Here is a 6763-nt window from a genome sequence, read left to right on the forward strand (position 1 = left end):
GTTTCAATGAGCTCATCAGGAGTGTCTGAAAAAGGATTTGTATCAGGAAGGAGACAGGTGGTGGACAAAAACTACAGGAACACTGAATGAACCTGTTTCATATTTCAGCAACTTGAATCTTCTCTCATCATCACCTGTACTGCCCTCTCCCTGTTACAGTCATATCTCACCATACATCCACAATGCTTGGAGTAATCTTACACTGACTTACACAACATGCCTATCTCATCACCAGAACTGCATTTTTCAAGTTGTAAAACAAAACTTATCTCCACTCATCTCTGTCTTTCTGCTGCTGAATCACCTGATCGATGACTTCAACACATCCAGACTTGACTGCTGTAATAGCAGTCTTTATTGTACACCCTCCAAAGTCCTGAGACTCCAGTACATTCAGAACAAAGCTACTCACTCACTCCTGCAACCACATCACTCTTGTCCTACAGACACACTTTAAATTCTCCCTCTACATTGAACAAGTCCTCCATGACCAGGCCCCTCCTTACATCACCACCCTCCTCCACCTCACAACTGACTGATTCTAATAATAACTGTGTTTTGTTTTATTGTTTGTTTCCCAGAAATGATGTCCTGGAAGTTAAACAGACTTAATAAAGATTCAGTTATTTTAAGTTGATAACCTTTTAAAGCTTTTTTTATTACTTGACTTTTTTACATACTATGTTGAAATATGTGAAAGCACAGTTATTTTATGAATGTGGGATACAATACATTAATGTTATATTTCTCTCTGTACTGTAACAGTGAGCTGGTGTTGAAATCATTAGTGGTCTGAGGGCTCCTCCTCTGGTGGCTTCATGTTACAAGTGTTCAGGCACTGAGGGGTTTTTGTTCAGGTCTACTGATGCTTTGTGTCACTGTGGGCGTCTTTGGCACAGTAATACACAGCAGTGTCTTCAGGCTGCACATTCTGTCCATTTAGAGTCACTGTGTTGCTGGAAGAGTCTAAGCTGATACTGAACTTGTTCTTGAGTGAATCTATTATGAACTGGGTGCATCCAACACAGTCAAATCCAATCCACTCCAGTCCTTTCCCTGCAGGCTGTCTGATCCAAGCTGTGGGATAGCTGCTGAGACTATAAGACACTTGACAGATGATGGTCAGACGTTGACCTGGCTGCACAGTCACAGAGGCTGGCTGTGTCAACTGTTGACACTTCACACCTGTGGAGGAAAACATGTTGAATATTGAATGAGTGTAATAAGAGTGAACAGTCAGTGTGCTGTGATCATACTGTCAGTGTCTCTGCCTCAGTGAGACTCACAGGATCCAGCAGCCAGCAGCAGCAGCAGCAGAGCTACAGAGAACATGGCTGGTATTGAAGGTGATCTGATGGGAGCTTCTCTTCTTCTGCTGCAGCTGACAGCATGATATCAAGTCTATATAGCAGACTGTGAGGAAGTTCACTTTGCATAGAGAAGGACACTGACAGGCTATAAAATTACAGGATGGTTCTTTGTCAAAGCTTGTAATTATGTAGGTTGTTCTTTTACTCAATTTTCCTTTTTTTGAAACATTAATTCAAAGCCTCTATGACAAAATCACAGAGCTGGCAGGTAACATTTGGAGTCTGAACTTGATGGACTGTCAGAGATGTTTGTTAGCTCAGCTCATTATATTTCACACCTGTAATAAGAAACCAAGTATATGTAGAAATCCACCTGTTAAAGAAATTATTCTTGCATCAGCCATAACAGCTATTGGTTAAGTTGAAATGGATCAGGGATGAAATGGACTTGGCCTCTCTAAATAACACCTGCCCTGAAAGCACACATTGAGTCTGTACACAGGTAGAGTTTGTTTTCTCCCTGCTGGATAAGGCCTAATGCTTATGTCTTAGTTTTGTCCTTAACACCTTTTTCATTCATTATGTGTTTAATTTGGGTATTTTTGATCATTATATAACTATTATGATTTCTTTCTTCAATAGATGAAATATAACAGAAAATGCTTCACACCTGCCTTACAAAATAACAGATGGGAATATTATTAACCAGTACATTGTTATAGAAAAGCACATGTTGGTGAAAAACATAAAAAAGAGGAAGTCACAAACCACAGTCTCTGCTGGTGCTTTCAAATTGTATCTTTTCTTCTGTATGTGTAGGTATGATGTTGGTTTGACATAATATTTTAGATAATCTCTTGCTGCCCCCTGCTGGTAATTGTAAACATCAGACGTTTTAGGTTTTTGTAAAGCCTCTCTGCTTACATTCATCAGTGTGTGTATCGGGCACAGTAATACACAGCAGAGTCCTCAGGCTTTAGGCTGGACAGTCTCAGATACACCATGCTGTTGCTATTATCTCTGGTGATTTCTATACGTCCTTGCACACTGCTTGCATAAACTGTTTTACTTGCATCATGCCAAATAACCCCCAACCATTCCAGTGCTTTCCCTGCAGGTTGTCTGATCCAGTGCATTCCATGCTGACTAAAAGTAAATCCAGTTCCCCTGCAGGAGAGACTGAGGGCTTCTCCAGGTTTTTTCAACACTGAAGTGGAGGGAATGGACTCCAGAGCCTGGCCATTCAAACCTGCCAAAGAAACAGATGTGAAAAACGACAAGTGAAAATGAGAGAGCACAGAACATTAAATGTTTGCAATAGTTTTCTTGGTATTGCAGCATAAAGTAACTTACAGGGCAGACAGAGCGCTGTCAGCAGAACAGACAGTTTGTCCATCATCTTGAGACTGAAGATGTGAACTGCTACACACTAACCAAGAAGCCAGTGGGAGGACAGAAGTATACCTTCTGAAAACTCTGGATTTGCATTGGGATTTCTAAAAGGAGGAGCTAATATATTTGGCTCAGATATTGTTCAAATACAAGAGAAGAGGATGTTACATGGGTGTTTTTACAGCACTGTTTTCACTGACAAATGGATTCACTTGCTACAATACTTTGTGCTTTTGATTCATTAAAACAACTATATTATTGAAGCAAAGTTTGACAAAAACAGCCCTTGTTGCAATTATTATCATTTATTGAATTAGTAACCATGTCAACTGGGTTGTTCCTGTTTCAATGAGCTCATCAGGAGTGTCTGAAAAAGGATTTGTATCAGGAAGGAGACAGGTGGTGGACAAAAACTACAGGAACACTGAATGAACCTGTTTCATATTTCAGCAACTTGAATCTTCTCTCATCATCACCTGTACTGCCCTCTCCCTGCTTCAGTTATATCTCACCATACATCCACAATGCTTGGAGTAATCTTACACTGACTTACACAACATGCCTATCTCGTCACCAGAACTGCATTTTTCAAGTTGTAAAACAAAACTTACCTCCACTCATCTCTGTCTTTCTGCTGCTGAATCACCCGATCGATGACTTCAACACATCCAGACTTGACTGCTGTAATAGCAGTCTTTATTGTACACCCTCCAAAGTCCTGAGACTCCAGTACATTCAGAACAAAGCTACTCACTCACTCCTGCAACCACATCACTCTTGTCCAACAGACACACTTTAAATTCTCCCTCTACATTGAACAAGTCCTCCATGACCAGGCCCCTCCTTACATCACCAACCTCCTCCACACCACAACTGACTGATTCTAATAATAATAATTGTGTTTTGTTTTATTGTTTGTTTCCCAGAAATGATGTCCTGGAAGTTAAACAGACTTAATAAAGATTCAGTTATTTTAAGTTGATAACCTTTTAAAGCTTTTTTTTTTTTATTACTTGACTTTTTTACATACTATGTTGAAATATGTGAAAGCACAGTTATTTTATGAATGTGGGATACAATACATTAATGTTATATTTCTCTCTGTACTGTAACAGTGAGCTAGTGTTGAAATCATTAGTGGTCTGAGGGCTCCTCCTCTGGTGGCTTCATGTTACAAGTGTTCAGGCACTGAGGGGTTTTTCTTCAGGTCTACTGATGCTTTGTGTCACTGTGGGCGTCTTTGGCACAGTAATACACAGCAGTGTCTTCAGGCTGCACATTCTGTCCATTTAGAGTCACTGTGTTGCTGGAAGAGTCTAAGCTGATACTGAACTTGTTCTTCAGTGAATCCTTTATGAACTGGGTGCATCCAACACAGTCAAATCCAATCCACTCCAGTCCTTTCCCTGCAGGCTGTCTGATCCAAGCTGTGGGATAGCTGCTGAGACTATAAGACACTTGACAGATGATGGTCAGACGTTGACCTGGCTGCACAGCCACAGAGGCTGGCTGTGTCAACTGTTGACACTTCACACCTGTGGAGGAAAACATGTTGAATATTGAATGAGTGTAATAAGAGTGAACAGTCAGTGTGCTGTGATCATACTGTCAGTGTCTCTGCCTCAGTGAGACTCACAGGATCCAGCAGCCAGCAGCAGCAGCAGCAGAGCTACAGAGAACATGGTCGGTATTGAAGGTGATCTGATGGGAGCTTCTCTTCTTCTGCTGCAGCTGACAGCATGATATCAAGTCTTTATAGCAGACTGTGAGGAAGTTCACTTTGCATAGAGAAGGACACTGACAGGCTATAAAAGAAGGATGAACTGTCCTGTCACATGTAGTCAGAGCTTGGAATTGTGTTATGAAAATATATTTTGATACATGTGAAAGAAAATGTATTTATGGTTTAAAACAACAACTTATTATTTTTCTTTGTTTTTCACAAAACTACCATGTCAGATGAGTCAGATTAAAACATTTACACCCAGATCAACAGACTATTTAATGTCTGCAAAAAGAACATATTGTGGCGTTTTAATAAAACTTATCTGCATGAAGCACTTCCATGCTTATGTATGTGTGTTAATGATCATAATAAACAGCAGAATCTTCAGTCTTCAGACTGTTCATCTGCAGATACACCTGCTGTCCGCTGTTGTCTCTGGAGATGGTAAACTGGCCTTGAACTGATTGAGAGTAGTATTGGCTGCTACCACCAGCATCAGCTGCAACCCACTCCAGTCCTTTTCCAGGAGCCTGTCTGATCCAGGCCATCCAGTAGCTACTAAGTGAAAATCCAGACATTGCACAGGTCAGTCTGTGAGATTCTCCAGGCCTTTTAATCACTGGTCCAGATTCTGTAAGATTCTGAACATCAACACCTGTCAAGACATTTTCAAAAAAGTCACATGAATTTAGCTGGTGCACAATTAAGAACGATGTCAAGTCAAGATCAGGTAAAATCTTCACCTGCCCAGCACATAGTTAAAAGCAGCAGTCCTGTCCTATAGTCCATCATGTTAAACTGTGTGTCCACTGTTCTCTGTCCTCCTCTCTGCAGTCAGATAAGTAGAGGTGGAAGATATCTGAGTTTTGCATTGACTCCTCCTCACAGGAAGGAAATACCTAGATTCGGATTGTCATTCAGTTTTTGTTTGATGAAAATGACAAAGAGCTCTATTATTGGGCTCCAGAACCCCCACTACCCTCAAGAATAAGAATGGCTGAGGGATAGTATGAATGTTAACTTTATATCATTCTAAGTTGGCACATTTAAGGCTTCTATGACATTTTTCCAATTTAATGTTTCTAAGTTATCTGAAATTTTTAGGACCTCAGCAACATTTTTTTCAGAGATGCAGAAATCATGCTTGCAGTCTCATCACTCCTTAATATTTCAACACCTTGAGTCTTCTCTAAAGTCATACCTTACATCCACATGTTTGGAGTAATCTTACACACTGACTTCTCCTCCAAACACCATGCCTGTCTCATCACCAAAACTGAATTTTTCCAGTTGTAAAACATAACTTATCTCCACTCATCTCTCTCTTTCTGCTGCTGAATCACCTGATTGATGCCTTCTTCACATTCAGCCTTGACTACTGCACTAGTAGTCTTTATGATACACCCTCCAAAGTCCTTGAACCCCAGTACATCATGACCCCATGCTGTTCACTTACTTCTGCACCACATCACTCTTGTCCAACAGGTGAAGTTCAAATTCCCTCTCTATACTCACAAAGTCCTCCACGACCAGACCCCCTCTTACCTCACCAACCTCACCAAACTCCTCCACCCCAACACTGATTCTGATAATAGCTGTGTTTTATTTTATTGTTTGTTTTTCCCAGGAATGATGTTCTGGAAGTGAAACTGACAAAAAAGGTTCAATTCTCGTTAGACAATGAGCATTGAAGCAACTGATTGTTTTTTTCATTGCTTCAATTTTTTTAATTAATATGTACCAATTTAAGAAAGCACAGGTCCTTTAATAAATGTAGGATAACGTACATTAATGTATCTGCGATTATAATGATCAAATTTTAAACTGAGAACCATGTTTAAAAGTCTCTCTGTTTCTCTATAAAGGTTTCTTTCTGTATTGTAACAGTGAGCTAGTGTTGAAATCATTAGTGGTCTGAGGGCTCCTCCTCTGGTGGCTTCATGTTACAAGTGTTCAGGCACTGAGGGGTTTTTGTTCAGGTCTACTGATGCTTTGTGTCACTGTGAGTCTCTCCTGGCACAGTAATACACAGCAGTGTCTTCAGGCTGCATATTCTGTCCGTTTAGAGTTGCTGTCTTGCTGGAAGAGTCTATGCTGATACTGAACTTGTTCTTCAGTGAATCTTTTAATAATTGGGTACATCCAACACAGTTTTCTCCAATCCACTCCAGTCCTTTCCCTGCAGGCTGTCTGATCCAATCTGCACCATAGCTGCTAAGAGAAAAAGACACTTGACAGGTGATGGTCAGACGTTGACCTGGCTGCACAGTCACAGAGGCTGGCTGTGTCAACTGATCACACTTCACACCTGTGGAGGAAAACATGTTGAATATTG

This window comes from Epinephelus lanceolatus, chromosome 18, assembly GCF_041903045.1.
Source record: "Epinephelus lanceolatus isolate andai-2023 chromosome 18, ASM4190304v1, whole genome shotgun sequence".
Lineage (NCBI taxonomy): Eukaryota > Metazoa > Chordata > Actinopteri > Perciformes > Serranidae > Epinephelus > Epinephelus lanceolatus.